The sequence below is a fragment of the Procambarus clarkii genome, chromosome 56 (assembly GCF_040958095.1).
Source record: "Procambarus clarkii isolate CNS0578487 chromosome 56, FALCON_Pclarkii_2.0, whole genome shotgun sequence".
NCBI lineage: Eukaryota > Metazoa > Arthropoda > Malacostraca > Decapoda > Cambaridae > Procambarus > Procambarus clarkii.
The window spans coordinates 19253108-19270555 of record NC_091205.1 but is presented as its reverse complement, the minus strand read 5'-3'; the positions used below and the strand labels follow the sequence as shown (position 1 = coordinate 19270555).

At 37.6% G+C, this 17448-nt stretch overlaps 1 pseudogene; it reads right to left on the bottom strand.

The window, feature by feature from the left end:
- Positions 1 to 2964: 2964 nt before the first annotated feature.
- On the bottom strand, positions 2965 to 16884 carry LOC138353097 (gelsolin, cytoplasmic-like; annotated as a pseudogene).
- Between the last annotated feature and the right edge of the window lie 564 nt (positions 16885 to 17448).

Sequence of the window (17448 nt, the reverse complement as noted above, 5' to 3'; positions counted from 1 at the left end):
ACCTATTTGAATAGGTAGTACCTATTTGAATAGGTAGTACCTATTTGAATAGGTAGTACCTATTTGAATAGGTAGTACCTATTTGAATAGGTAGAATAGGTATATGTTCAAGTTTGCAATAATAGTCCAACAAACGTAGAACAGTAATTTCACAAGGATAGAAAAAGTACCTATTTCGATAGTTAGAAAATACCTATTTGAATAGGTAGTACCTACTTGAATAGGTAGTACCTACTTGAATAGGTATATGTTCAAATTTGCAATAATAGTCCAACAAATGTAGAAGACAAATTTTCATTAGGATAGAAAAAATACCTATTTGAATAGGTAATACCTACTTGAAAAGGTAGAATAGGTATATGTTCAAATTTGCAATAATAGTCCAATGTAGAAGACTAATTTTCATGATAGAAAAAGTACCTATTTGAATAGTTAGAATAGGTATATGTTCAAATTTGCAATAATAGTCCAACATGTAGAAGACTAATTTTCATAAGGATAGAAAAACACATTTGAATAGGTAAAAGTACAAATTTATAGTAATAAGAGTCCCACGAATGTAGAAAATGGTATCTATTTTTTATAAGAATATGTATAAACATACCCATTTGAATATGCAATACCTATATGACTAGGTATATGTACAAATTTGTAGTAATATAGACCAACAAATGTGGAAGCCTAATTTTTATAAGGATAGAAAAGTACCTATTTGAAAAGGTAAAGCTACAAATTTATAGCAATAGATTCTCACAGATGTAGGAGAGGGCAACTAGTTTTCATAAAAATGTAGAAAAGTACCTATTTAATACGGAAAAACCTATTTAAATAGAATAGGTAATTATCAAAAAAAGGCACCAATCCGGGAAGAGGTAAAATAGGTACATGTACAAATTTGTAAAATAAATTCCAACATATGTAGGATACAGTACCTAGTTTTCATAGGGATATGATATGAATTTGAGAATGTAAAAAAAAAAGTTCCTATTTGAATAGGTAGAAAAATAAATATTTGAATATGTAAAGACAGTACTGTAACTCGTTTTAATAAGTACTGTACAGGTAGAAAAGGACCTACTCGTGAAAAGGACCTATGAAAGATAGGTAGAAATATACCTATATCAATAGAATAGTACCAATTTGAGTAAGTAGAAGCTAGAGGTGCATGTAGAGGACAGCAACTAGTTTTCATATAAGTAAAAAAGTATCTGAATAGGTAGAAATGTACCCTGCTTGATGGGGTTCTGGAAGTTCTACTCCCAAGCCCAGCCTGAGGCCACGCTTGACTTGTGAGAGCTTTGTTCAAGAGGCTGTTGCTTGGAGCAGCCCACGGACCCATGTATCCACCACAGCCCAGTAGGTCCAGCATTTCTCGCTGGACCTAACCGCCGACCAGAGGGAGGGAGGGTTGCCGGGGAGCCTCCGGGTCTCACCCAGAAAATGGCGTTTCATTACATTCAACGCTGGTTTTCTGGGGGGAGCCTCGTCGGCTCCCCGGAGCTAATTACCCACAGAGGAAGGTCAAAGGGACAGAACCGGGAGGCGGACACCACGCACCCCCCACGGAAGCGAGACAACCGGCAGCAAACGCCAACCCAAGGCGCCACAGCCCCGAAAAGTCCCGGGAACAACACGAGAACAACGAGCAGCAAGGCTGCTAAAGACGTCAAACCGCAGAAACTCACCTGGCGAACGGTGGCAAGAACTTGACACGACTCAACCGTGCCCAGAAGAACCTGGGAGCACCGCCAAGTGAAGATGCCAGAGCCGGACCCACAGGAGAGCAGGGAGAGGCGAAGGAGGGGGCCCACACCCATGACACAGGGAAAACCGCGGTGTCCTCCCCACAACTGGGAACCAGGACACCCCCGGAGCGAAGGGGCACATACCGCAGCCAGGGAGAAGAACGAGAGGCGAAGCACCGTAGCAAAAAGGACGCAAAACCCCAGCACTGAAACACCGCCCAGACCAAAACAAACTCCACAGCGCATGACACGCTGGCCGAACCGCACAACCCTCTGTGGGAAGGCGCCAACCAGGACTACTGCACTAGAAAAGTAGTCAAAAGAGGAAGCAGGAACAATAAAACCGGCCAAAGAAGCAACGAGCCCAAAAAGGAACCCAGCCGGGCGACAAGTAGCCCAACAGAGCGACAAGTAGCCCAACCGGCTCACAAGTAGCCCAACCGGCTCACAAGTAGCCCAACCGGCTCACAAGTAGCCCAACCGGCTCACAAGTAGCCCAACCGGGCCACAAGTAGCCCAAAACGGCGACAAGGACGAGGAGCCGACAAACGTTCCAATAATGTGGGAAGTAGCGAAAAACCTTCCCGAACCCTCGAGAACACAGAAGCCAACACTAGTCCCGAAGGCACACAAAGGCGCAGGCGCACCCGAGATCAGAAGTCACGTAGAACCCCATCGAACGGGGAAACATGACGAAAACACCGTCCCCAAAAAAGGTGGGAGGAAACATCCACCCACAGGACGGAACCAACCGACTCAAAGGCCAAGGAACCGAGCCCGGGGAGGGGCCGACGCCCAACAGCACGTACGGCGAGTGGGGAGGAAAGACCCCACTCTGCGTAACCACAAGTCCCGCCATTCTAAAACGCAGATCAACCTGAGCCAGCATTAGTCAGGCTAAGGTGCAAATTGAATGTGATTGCATCAGTCATGTTTATGAAGATATCCATACTACCACAAATTTAATATACCATTTGCTGTTAAATGTGATGTTGCCATGAACTATAGAGATGGTTTATGATTATACTGTATATTGATTAATTTAAGTTTATAATGCTATGTGTGGGTGGTGATTCTAGAGAAATGACCAAGGCTTTGCTTGAATTTTTTAGTGCTCTATAAAAAGCTATACAAAAATTTCCTATTGTACTAATTACATTTAGATTTAAGAGGCATTAACAATAATTTGTGTTTTATTTAGGCCGTTATAATACATTACTGACAAGAAGGATTTATTCCCAAGTACTGTACAGAACAGTGATAAAATATATTTATTTTTACATGTGTATATTTATTAGAAGAAAATGGCATTTGAGGAAATTGGGTTAATTTTCTTTTTAAGGATTAACTTTATAAATGCCAATTATTATAAAATAAGAATGGTGATACAGTACTAGTATTTTTAACTTATTGCAGTTCATAGTTTTTTGTTAATGAGGCCAAACAAAAATGAGCACACAAGCACAGTATACTGTGAATATACACACACAAAAACAAAACATGTTCTATTCTGTAAACCACAAATAGGAAATCACACATCCAGATGTATGCATCGAGAGACTGTAGCAAGTGACTGGCAGCTTGGTTAGATTTTAACATTTTAACTCTACCCATACTGTATTTAAAAAAAAAAAAAGATACATAGAGTTCTTGGCCTAGTTTATGTATTGTATTTTTTAAGCATTATCTTGATATGAGCTTTAGCAGCTCTAGCATGTATAAAATGCTCAACTTTTTGTAGCGAGACCCAACTGCTCCTGAGAAAATTTGCACTTAAAATTTGGGTACTTGTCTGAACACCATAAACCTAGCTGAAGCAAAACTGACAAATAAAATATCAGTCTCTGCAATGCCTAAGGTGGTAGCATAGTAATGGCAGACGAGTCACAATAATGTGGTTATATGATAACCAAACTACATATCAGAAGATGCAGAATCAACTATGTTTAGGTCCGCTCTGGACCTTTTTAAAGTCGTGAACTCGATAATTTCTTGACTTGATAACAGTCATGGACAGACCGAAATGTCGTCTTTTCTCCATCTTTTGATGTGTGGTTTGGTCATCATAGTGGTGTCATTTGGTAGACCTGAACTTTAATCTTCACTATCACAATAGTTAAACTTTTTTGGGGTCGGCCTTAAAGAAAAATTGCCAATATGACTTTACTTGGCAGTTAATTTATTGTTTTTTTTTTAAATAAATAAATATAATAAGTATATGTACCAGCTTTTCAAATACTGGATGAAAATTTAAAATGTACACACTCAGAATCCCATGACCCCAACTGTATGAACTAGGTAATCAATATGATTTTAAATTTCAAATGAATAATTGTAAAGATACTGAATTCATATTTATTCTGCATATTACCTTGGCTTTGCATTAGGTGGCAAATGGCATACTACTGTACATGTTTTAAATATTCTTTGGTGAAACGGCTTCCAAAACATGACCCGAGTGTTTGCAACATTATTAGGAGGGAAGCCTTGGATACATCAAAAGGGTTAGTATGTTTGAAGTTCCTCAGCTGATCGGTTTTACTTCACGCTCATTGGCAACAGCAAGTTAGAAGTCTTTCTTTTCAGGTTGATCTTTGACAACTTTTTCTATATTTTGAGACTTCTCGGCTCGTCTGGGAAGCTGCTGCAACAACCACTATGTTAGTCATCACAATCTAGCAAATTTAATGTCAAATACACTGATTAGGAATGGTTCATTATGAGTTCTGATCTTCCTACAGCTACATTAGTGTCCAGGACTCTAATTTAACTTGACTGCATCTTCTATCCCAGATGATCAGATGTAGTGTCGAGATAAATTTTTCACCAAGGGCATCACAAGTCTTGTGCAGCCCGCCCCTCTCAAAACTGTCGTCATTTGCTGCATATGAAGGTACTGATGGGTCTCGCCAGCAGCTTCAGGCAGACTAAGATACACATGCATCACTACGCATACTGCTACAAGCACTCATCACACATTTCTAGGTATGTTCTAGAGCAGTGGTTCTCAGAGTGCCAGGACACAAACCTTCCATTGTGATCCCAGGTTTCCTCAAAGTATATTCTTTTGTATTTTGGAGTTCATTCCCTCACTGATATTCCTTCCCTGACATATATCCATCCAATTAGATTTTAAATACAGGTACTGTACCTCACTCAGAAGTCAAGTGCCTTCCCCTTTTGAGAACCACTGTTCTAGACGGTAAATCCTTAATATTTAACACTGGTAAAATTGAGATGATATTTTTGCATGTCTTTTTGTTGCCCCAAAGCCTCTTCCAACATGGAACAGAGGACCAAATCTTGTACAAGAGCATCTTGCAACACACCACACCTAGGTCTGCCCAGCCTAACTGCAGGAGAATAATGCCTTAGGGCAGCATGCACTACAGGCAGAGCAGTGTGTAGATGAAGCTACAAGCAATACCACCTATCAAAACACAACGCACATCACAGTACGGCAAGCAGTCTGATCCACCTTCTGCAACGGAAATAAGCAGAAACATTTAGTCTTGTTTATAACTGCCATCTGCTTTGTTGAAGTATATTTTAAAAATACTTATTTATAAGTGCTGGAATAGGAAATATTTTAAATTTGGTCAACAGTAAAAGCAGAAGAGTATTTTAAGTTAATAATGAATATATAGAAAGTGAAGCATAATTTGGTTGAAAGTGATGAGAGAGGCAGCATGCTATACCTACATAATGCAATTACTGAAAATTAAGTGGCAAATAGAATTGCTTCTATAGCTTTTATAAAGTGTATACATGGTTTCATATCAATTTTGAGCAAGAGGAGAACAAGCTTCATTCCCATATATGTGCAAGTGAACTGAAGATCCATGCTCATTAAAAGTTATGTGGAGTGTTTAAAGAAAAGTTAATCTAAAAGGGCCTAGATACTTAACAGAAAAGCTACACAAGAAAATTGAAATGTTCACAGCAGTAATGTATACTCAATAATGATCATTTACTAGTATAAACGACAAACACAAACTAGCATACAATAATGATTTTAAAATTCTCTTCAAAGTAAATTATGAGAATTGTTTTGGTGTATAGGGATGCATGTTATGCTTGCTACCATTAGCTCGTCATTCATGACACTTGTCACATGATTACAGTACTCTGGTCATACACATTAAATCTATCAAAATCCCTCGCTCCTTTCTACCAGCCTAGTACTTCCACCAGATTTTATCTAATAATAATGGGCATAATGTCTCAAAACCACACCACCAAGAGGGTTATTGCTAAATCATAATGCATGACTAAATTTTAACTTTCAGTCTCTAGTAGAAAGTAGATTATTATTTTAACCTTCAAAAGTGCAGTCATTGTTTGTTGATTTTCTGAACCATTGCAGTTATTGTAATATGACAATTTTCATTATTATTGCCAAGTCTTTATAAAAAATGATGATATGGTTATAAAAGCTCTATACAGATGCACCATTATTGACCGAGAGCTATCAGATGATTGTCATTTCTTCTGGTGGAAATGTGGATGCTCTGTGGAAGCATATCTGGGTCATGGCCTACACGATCATGATCTCACGCCTGCATCAAAGTTCAGTTAACTCTAGTGGTTTTCCTTTTCTTTGTCCTCTACCAACAGCCTCCTCCCCCTCCATCCCTGTTGTGCCAATGCAGATTGTCACCCTTGGCCTGACTTGTCATGATCTAATACGCTGGAATATATCTTGCCTTAAGGAGCTTTGGAACCAGGATATATCTTCCCTTAAGGAGCTTTGGAACCAGGATATCTTGTCTTAAGGAGCATGCGAGTGTCATGCTCAGAATGAAGCTTTTCGTTTTCATTCAAAGCCAAATTTTGTTATTAATTTTATCATGTAGCTAAATATAACTGTTATACTGTAAATGCATATATTTCTTTGCCCTATGCTTATATTATTAGACAAATGGTATATTTGTTTTTAATTATCACTTTAGAACTAACCATGATGCTTTGCATGCCATGGGCATTATAATTAATGCTCGTTATAAGTTAGCATCTTTACAATTTGTACACAGTTTAGAATTAATGTTAATTAATATTTTGATCGTAAAGAACTGTATGTTAGTACTGTACTTCAGAAGTAAAGAACCTTTAAGTTCAAATATTAACGTTAACCTCTTATTACTATTGTAATTTGACATTCTTCACATACCCTTATTTCCATTCTGAAACACTGAATAATGGTGAGTTTTCAAAGGGCTATAAAACTTGATAAATGTACACATTAGCCACGAAGCATTATGTGCACTCTATAAAAAGATAGCCACTTCATTTGAAACACTTGCATATTTATGCAATTTTATTATAGTTGCGTGTGTACTGTTATCACTTTATAAAAAAAAAAAACTTAAAATGAGCACTATTAATATAAAATAATGCACATACAGCATGTTTTCTTCACGACAACCTAAGAACACAATATATTCACAACGTATTTGCCACTTTTGTGTATACTGTACTGTACTGTACTTTTTTTAGGATTTTATTAATATTTACTCCAATCCATCACCACTAATTTTGAGCACAATACATAAATTTTGGTTTACAAAGTAATACTATCATTACAAGCCATCCTCCTGTTTAGATAGCACTTTTTGCAACTATGTGGCCCATCGAACTTACATAGACGTAACGGACAAGTAGATAGTAGAAATTGGTACTATTCACTTTATTGAGTTCAAAAAATTAAACTATAAACCAAACTCAAATATTCCTAGGCTAAGATAGCACATACATTTTACCCGATTTACCTGAATATTGGTAAATAATGTGTGTACTGTATTATGCCTCGGATAGCATGCATTAAGTCTAGGGAGGTTAGTTAAATAAAGTTTTCTTTACAGCACCATTACAAAAATGTTTCCAGTTTGTCCAAATTCAGTATCGGGTTCTACTTTCTACTTGCCTTTTACGTCAATCTATGTACAATGGTCCTCAGCGTTACTGTAAGTACTACATACACAGGAGGATGAGCTGCATATTAACACTTGTACCACATCTTCCCCATAATAAATTATTTTACTCAACCTATTACTGTACTGTACTACATAATCATATCACTAGCCACTGTTTTGTTCACAAGAACTTGTACTTCTGGTATATAAATATTTTAATGAATTTACTATATATTATTTTATATATCCCAATCCATCTCCTGTACTGGACCGAGCATTTCAACATTTCTTCACGTACCTGCCACATGTCGGGGTTCCATGCAGGAAAGATGGCAGTGAAGGCAGCCGGTTCCTCTCCCTGCGTCACACGTAGGATCACAGTCGAGTCCAGGGTACGTTCTGTCGGATCAGTCTTGACGTAGTTCTGTAACGAAGAAGTGTTTTACACCGTGCATTCTATGGTACTGTATAATACTTTAAAATGTTAAGCACATGAAGTGCAAGCATGAGTTTGATTATTTACAGTTCTACAATAATTTTTAGAATATATATTCTGGTTACCATTTAATTAGTGTAAAGTTTCCCTACTACTCACAAAGATAGTTGCTACAGCTGGAGTTTATCAGCATAAACTTAGATTTTTTTACTTATCTTATAAAAAAAATTTGTGATGTATTGAAAGCAGTGCATTTGCTGGGCAAGCATTGTAAACTATTGAATAAACTAAATGCCTAAATATATTACTTGGAAAATTTAACTGAATTTACCAGCGGGCACCATCTCTTGTGACCTCAATGGGAAGATGAAGCTTTGAGTTCACCAAGTTACTTTCATATGGATCTCTTTCCAATATATTAAAAGTAATATTGCTCTTAATAACTGAGTTAGTGTACACAGATTTACAGTAAATTAGTTACCTAGGAAAGTTGTAACAACATAACGTGTAATATCTATAATTATATACTGCACTGTACACTAAAGATTTTGATTTAGAAGCTACATTTATCAGTGATTTAAAAATCATCACAGTTATAAGAATCGGAAAATGTTCGTAACAACTTCTCTATAAATCACTAAAATAAAGGCAGTACCCTTTAGAAAGATGAATGGCTTCATATTTTCCATAATTTTGAGCTCCTCTTTGAGCTCAAATCTTACAAATCAAATGAGCTCCTTATCTTACCTCTGCCATAGCAAAGGCTTTCTCTTTCTCCTGGTCATCGGAACCTTGTCCAACCCAAACATAGATTTCATCGCCAGAGTCCAGAACCATAACATCATTCTCATTCAGGTCCTGTTGGGAGAAATTAACTTAGTAAATGAATGTATAATGCAGTACTGTATTTCATTACTATCTTGCAGACTAGTCTCAGTAGCTGATTAGTTTAGATTCTTTAGTGGAATCATCAATGCAATATACACCATACAAAATGCAGTCCACTTACTTCCTGGGAGAAGTTAGACACCTCATTAACTCTGAGGCAGCCAGCAGGAGAGATGGTGCAGTGGAAGAGTCTGGGATACAACAGAGGTCTGTTTAGCTCGCGAACATTTTAGTATTCACCTTTACCACCGAGACCAGCCCAGAAGTCATCGCTTTCCTCCCCTTCAGCCACAACCTTGTACATGAAGGTACATTAATAAACCTCTAAAACTATGGAACTTTTTATTCTCTAATGGTGCTTTATATAAACATTTACAATTCCTTTTGAAAGGCAAATACATTTTATCAGATTCCTTTTGAGAGGATCTTGAGGTTATCTTGAGATGATTTCGGGGCTTTTTAGTGTCCCCGCGGCCCGGTCCTCGACCAGGCCTCCACCCCCAGGAAGCAGCCCGTGACAGCTGACTAACACCCAGGTACCTATTTTACTGCTAGGTAACAGGGGCATAGGGTGAAAGAAACTCTGCCCATTGTTTCTCGCCGGCGCCTGGGATCGAACCCAGGACCACAGGCTCACAAGTCCCGCGTGCTGTCCGCTCGGCCGACCGGCTCCCGGTGTTCAGGAATCTCTGAACAAATACTATAATGCTTCAGACTTTAAATTTAGAGATTCTCTGCTGTAAAATATATTTTTCTATCAAGTGAAACAAGAATACAGTACTACCGGTTATTCTACTATATTTTGAAGATTTACCGAGAGATATTGTACTGTATACGGAATGAATAGTCTTTAAATTCTTCCCATGTTGGTATAATGTACTAGATTTGTCCAGAGACCCTATAGTCCACTAGCTATATAAGCAATCACATGCACTTCAAATAACATCATATATGCAAGTCATAAATGAGGTATCAATCGTCTTGATGCAGGTGGGACTGGTAACCTGATGGTACCAGTAAATGATGGCATCTTGTTTGGCTTTCACCAAGATACCATCATTTGTCCTAAGACATTCAAGACTATCTTGTTACAAGACTTCCTAAAAAGTTAAATATCAATTAGGACTTGTAGGTCATTTGCTGAAGCTCTTCATCAGCTCAATACCAAATGAGAAGCAATGCAACATAATTAAGTTATCCCATTAAACTTACAAATGACCTAATTATATTATGCCCCAGAAGTTCTGTATACTGGAGTCATTATATAATATACATTGTGTACCTATGATTACTCCATAGTATCATATCTCTAATATACGGTGTTTTAATAATTTTTATTTATATAACTTGACAAATCACAATATTGTTGGTGTCTTCAGGGTAGGAGTATGTACTGCAAGGAAGGTAAACCTCTTTAGAGGATCATCATTGTCTTGAATGCCAATGAACCGTTCCCTCAATAATAGCAGTTTTTTTTTTATATTTCATTCCACCTAATTCTATTGGGTCCTGGGAATCCTCTCCTCTCATGTTATGACTGCCATGGGACTAATCATGTGCAAGAGTTCTCTCATTCCTGGGGAACAAAAGTTAACCCTTCTTTCAATTGCAGTGTCCCAGGTGTTTAGTTAATGGAGCAAATGTTTGGCACAATGACTGTAAATGATCAGTCGTCACTAAAGTGAATACAGTAGTTTGACCTACACGCTTGAGTTATCAAGAAATCTTTGTATACTCTAAACGTAATATTTATAAATAAAATATCAAAATCACAAGTTTCCAAGCATTGCTGAGCTGTAGCAGATGGTGATACTGACAAGCACTTCTAAATACTGTATTGTACTGTACATCAGAATTTTTATTTTTCAAAGGAATATCTTGTGAAAATAACTTATCCAAATGTGCACGTATACCCACCTGCAGGTCACGACCAGGAGATACCAGCTCTGCAACCTTCTCGCCCATAGCCTTTTCCTCTTCACTTGCTCCCTGGATAGTCAAGGTAGGAGATTTTTTAAACACAGTGATTCGTGAAAATATCCACCAAGCATTGCTCTACAAATCTGTTTCTCTCAAATACTGTAGTTATATAAATTGTTTCATTGTCAACTTTTGCTACAATACCTGTATATTCTATTACAGCTATGAGTCCACAAATAGAGTTCAGCAATTTTACAAAGGCAATTAACTTAGTGAGAACTAAATCATGCTGTCAAGAAATCTAGCTACGTTAATGTGTTCAGTTTTTATACTGTTTTTTTTGTTTTTTAATATTAACAAGAAAAAATATTTGGAACTAGTAAATCAGACCTTGCCAATCCAGAGGTAAGTTTTTCCTGGTGTTTCCAAAACGAATGTATCATCAGCATTGAGTGAGCCGGCCACCTCAGGCACCTGGACGGCGCGGGTGTCAAAAGTCACACGTGCCACGCACCTGCAGCAATGATCACACAAATGTTATACTAAGCATATTAAATACTAGTATTTAAAAAATATATTCATACTATTTTCCATAACAAGGTCATGTAATTTAAAGGAAGTAGATATAGCTTATAATAGGAAAGATACCGATGCTCTTGAAAAGCTGAACCAAACATCTTGCTTCAGCATTTGGTATCTATTTCTCAAATTAACTATTTTTGGCTGACTGGTATAATATTATATACCTTTTTCATTAGTTTAATAATAAGTGCTATATCAAGCTGTAAGGGATATCTTTCATAAGCCTAAACAGAAATCTGCTGCATATCAGAAGTTTAACTCCTACAGAGAAATAATAAAATACTGTAGTTACCCGGAAGAGTCTTGTACCATCAACATCGTAGGTGTCGTGGTCATGTACATTCTTGAAGCCAGAAGCCTTACCACCAAGGAATACCACCATACGACCTTAAAACATTTTTACCATTTTGTATTAATTCTGCTCTACACAAAAGAATAGCATTTTACACTTCAAGCCACAAAGTAGGTCATCAGATTTGTTTGTTATGCAATAATAGAGAAGTAATACTAAGCATGTTAATTACAAAATAATGAAAGTGTAAGTGTTTTAAACTGACATTATTTTCCCATCTCAAATTTTACCTACAGAATTTTTATTTTAAAGTTCAGACCACATACTCTATTGTTTTGATTATCAATGAAAAATTATTAACCTACCCTTAAAAATTCTTAGGAAATGTGCTGGCTCATATCCTTGGACAAGACGCACTTGTACAGCCTTGCCACACAGCTCATTGTCGAGGCGAAAGGTGTGAATAGCGGATGCAGCCCTCTCGTCCTGACTACTGGCACTTCCCTAGGACAAGAAAATTAAAAATCAGTGCAACACAATTTATCATGGCTTTGCATTTGTACATTTCTAAATAATAAAATATTTTCTACCATAACATTTCAATATTGTTAGTGCAATATATAAGTATTAAATGTAAGGAAATGGTCTTTTCTGGGAGGCTTCAGTAGCTTCCCAGTACATCGATTCTGGTACCACAAACAGTCGTAAAACTCAATTTTATCATCATCATCATTTTTTCCCTAGTACTAATATTATATACAGTAAACATTACCTAAACAAACAGAAAGGGCCAGCATATTAACTATAACTCATGTTAATTACTTTATTTAAAAGTGGATTGTACTGTACTTTCATTAACTGAAAATTCTTGATGTATCTCGGTCATCAGGGTCAAGAATTTATGATTGGCTGTTCATCTTTTACAGTAACTTGCAAACTCCCGAAGTATAATTAATGGCAACTAATTTGATAGCTTTAAGACTTGCCTGAAATGGTGTCAGCGGCTTTATGAGAATGTACTATTTAAACAAAATTCTTTAAATAATAGCACCTTGTAATTTTAAACATTAAATGAGTGTATCACACAGTACAAGATCAAAATAAACAAACTTGAGGAAACTAAGGTATCCAAAGTGTACAAGAATATGAATTAGATATCCTCTACCAAGAATGTCTAATTCTGATTATGATTGTATAATTTGAAAGCTTTTCCAACATCACTGAACTTACCTGCCAGAAGTAAAGAATGTAACGCTGGTTGCCGTTGATCTCGTATGTGTACTTCATGACGTAGGAATCCCCACCAAAGAAGAACCCATAAGCACTTTCATCGACAGGCTCAAGTTCAAAGTTCTCAATGCGCCAAATTTCAATCTGCAAAGATGGACACCAAAGTACAAAAATTTATTAAAAGTGAATTTATGAACTTTTAAAGGCACAATATATAATGTGAAAACCACACTCGGAGACAATGAAAATACGAAATCTTGAAAAAAATAAAGTAAGGTAATGTGACACTTGAGGAGAAGTTAAAGTGCCAAAGAACAGACTAATGAGCATATAACCAATAGTTAATTTCTTATAAACAGGCTTTTTTTTTTATTACAAACCTTGCCAGAGCCGTCATCAGGCATGAAACCAAAGGCAGGACCTGCATTCTTTTGCAAGAGGCGGCGCTTCTCAGCATGCAGGGAGCTAACATTAAAGTCCGTCTCTGTAGCTGTAACTGAAGAGGACAATTGCATTAGTTTCACTTGCATTGTTAAATATCTACAATACAGTATTCTGTTGGAGGAGCAATACATTTCATCTCTCATAGTTTTGTAACCACATATTGGTATATAAAGTCTTCTGTAAATTATCTTATTTCTCGTTTGAAATTAGAAAGAGCTTGAAGAAAGAGCAAAAAGTGCAAACAACAAGTAGACATTTCTGTCACAACATAATATTTCATTTACTGTATATGAAAGTACAGTATACACATTTCATTCATGAAATTGGAAAATTCATAGGGAAGACATGCACTTTACATAAAAGACACTAATATGCAGAACATTTCAGGTATGACAAAAACATGATTTAGGAGATTTATTTGTTAATCATGTCCCCTCTACATGATTCATTAGTGACATTTGCCTGTGTCAAGAAAAAAAGTAGAATGCAAAACCAAAATAGGGGGATTTGAACACTCAAAACTGCACATCTGCAAGTAAAGCACCGGACAAAAGTTCAGCAAACAGTGGCAGGCCCCAACAGGGCAAATATCTTGGGCAAAGCCTCCCAACCTTGATTAGGAAGGTGGACACTACTAAAAAATATTTGTTTAATTGCTCTACCAAGTAAGAGAGCTTTCAAGTCCACTGCAACAAGATGATGTGACAAGTGTGGTAATCTGTATATCCAGCAGCTGGCAGCTTCCTTCACAAGGAACAAAAGGAGAATTGACAGTCTTGTTAAGTGCTGTCCAGATGCTCACCTACCAGGTCGCATTACACACAGAAGATCCCACAACTCTCACATACATGAATGGCAAAATAGCTGCCACTTTCTAATAAAAAAAAAGGCATTGCCAGCATTCAGAAGGTAGCAGGGATCTGGCACTAAAACCAGAAATCAGAAGCGAACCAATCTTCATGAGAACTCGATCAGCCTCATAAGCTTGGCCCATATTTTGCAAAGAGAAATGTTTGAGGTCCTGCCTGATCTGAGGAGCAGGGAGACAAGATGTCAAATGTTTCTGAAAGGCCAGTTTATCATCCTCTGTATATGGATGATTCCTAAATCAAACTCAAGGAAAAAATAAATTAAATAACAACATACTTTGTGGGGGGATATAACATTTTCCCCATATGCTCTCTGGCCAAGAGATTTACACCCAAGGAAGATCAAAATAAAGCCAGACTGGTTCCTCTAATATCACTTCTGACAATGCTTAATCCTCGGCCACAAATGAAGATGGGCTAAGCTGGAAACCATAAGCCATCCTTTCTCCAGATAGAACAAAAGTTTTTATCCAGAGAACCATCCTATACTGTGGTAGACAAGTATCCTGCCACCTGTGAAAAGACTGAACCAAAGATGTACCCCACTGGCTCAGGTAGACTCAGCATGCCCTTCTTGAGGTTATCTTGAGGTTATATTGAGATTATCTCGAGATGATTTTGGGGCTTAGGGTCCCCGTGGTCTGAGTCTCTACCACGCCTCTTTTTTACACATCCCCAGGAAGCAGCCTGTAGCAACTAACTCCCAGGTACCTATTTACTGATAGGTGAACAAGGGGATCAGGGTGAAAGAAACTCTGGCCATTTGTTTCCGCCTTCGCCGGGGATCAAACCCGGGACCTTAGGACTACGAATCCCGAGTGCTGTCTACTCAGCCATCAGGCCTCCCTGCCCCTTTGTGACAAGGGCAGCACAGAACCCCTATCCTCTACACAACAACCCTCTACTTGAGGGTTTCGGTAGTACAGTCGGGTTTGCTCTCGGCTCCCAATCGAGAATTCTGGGTTTGAACCCGAGCGGGACAGAAATGGTTAGGAGGATTTCCTATAACCTAATGGTTCTGTTCACCTAGCAACAAATAGGTACTCAGAAGTTAGTCAGCTTGTTGTAGAGTTGCATCCTGGATGAGAGGGGGGGGGGGTAAGTAATTCAACCTTGAGGGGGACCGCGATATAAGCCTATCGTGAATAAATACACTGGCTGCCTGTCCCCGATACAATGAATTATTAATTACAACTATCATCTTGACATTTTGATGGATAATCCAAATTTTTTAAGTCTTATAACCCAATGTGGGAGGATGGGAACCAATGTGCTTCAAGGCAGGTAGAGAAAGAGCCTGACCACCTTAAAACATAAAATACTGGTAGAAGAACACCCACCCACCAAAAAAACAAATTACAGGACTGAGGTCAAGCCTCATAAGATGATGTATCAATCAAGAGAAGCTAGATCCTCATCAAACATATGGAACCCTGTAAAGTATCGGAAAATCCGAGACCTGTGATACAGGGAAAATATTTCTTCAGTCTAGCTTACAACACAGTGACAGCTTCATACGCACTCCATTCTTAAGGTGGCTCAAACACAATATACATCACATGCACCTTTGACAAACACTGTTGGTAATTGCATTTATATATTGGTTTAAATTTACATTTATTACATTTTAATTAATATTTAACCCATATGGTGGTCTCATTTGAAAGGCCCAAAAATACTATGTAGAGAAAATCAATGCATTGCTACCAAAATAAAATTGGATGCATTGAATCTTAATGTCAAATATTAAACAAGTTGTTACAGTACAGTATATTAAAAACAATTTCAATGCCCTTTCCCAAGGCAGTAATTTTTCAAATAAATATTCTTTGGATAACCAATAAAATCATTAGTTTAAAAAATTCACACACTGTATTCAACATTAAGTTAGGACTTGCCTGCTGACATTTGTCTCTGAGTAAAGACACGGCCGAGACCAAGTTGTTCTTGGGGCTCCTTCCACGTCTTGAAGTATGCTTTAAATACAGCCGGTTCCGCTTTCTCAACCACACGTTGTACGCTCCTCCATTTGGGATATCCTTTCTTCTCCATGTAGTTGGCTAAAAATTGGATGTACAGTATTTTGAAATGCTGAAGTATCTGTTACTACTCATAAATACTATATCAAGTTTCTTGTTAATTGTCCTGAAGCTTCACATGGATACAAGGTAATGTAATTAATAGAATAAACCTCAGCATTTGTACATTTGAGGGCAAGTTTATTAAAAAAAAAAAGGTTCCAAGCCTTGTATTACTGTATTATAATGCTTTATAGTATGGCCTTCAATCAGAACTGCTTTTATATTAGGATATTATCTGCAATTATAAATACTGTACATACTACAATTGCAAGATTTACCATACATTATTCCTTTTAAAAATCTCTAGACTTAGCACTGTGATGTTAACATTATGCTTTAACCTGCCTTACTTCTTGGCACTTTCTCATAATACAGTAATAACTTTCTTTACCTGCCATCTCCATGCTCTTGACTTTCTCCTTCTTGCTGGAGCCACTGCCAATCCACACGTACACCCCAGAGCCAGTGTCGAGAAGGAAGCAGTCCTAAAGAAAAGACGCATCATTACCAACCCGAGATTTTTTCTCACTTGTAAAAAAGCGGTCAAAATTAATTAAACATTGTTGTACGTCTTTAAGATTAATTACTAATTACCATAAAGGTGTGTGTAGCTGGTGGCCACTTATGATCACTCATTTTTTCTTGTTCATTATTTAAAATGCCATCAATACAATTATGTTTTTCAAAGTAATTTAATCTGGCAGCATATTGAGTTATTACCTAAAAGGTAAACTATGCATATTTCATTATTATAGTCATTATTATACCGCTCGAGAAACGCCTGAAAGGCAGCCTGGAGGCGGAACTTGACCACAGCACGGTGGCCCTGAAGCAGCTGGATGTAATTAAACAATTAGGAAAACTAAAACCAAACAAATCCCCAGGGCCGGATGAAGTGTTTGCCAGGGTGCTTAAAGAATGCAAAGAGGAGCTTTCCGAGCCACTGTCTACCATATTTAATAAATCAATAGAGTCAGGCAGAGTGCCAGTCATGGAAGGTAGCTAATGTGGTACCAATTTTTAAGAAAGGAGATAGAGCACTTGCGTCA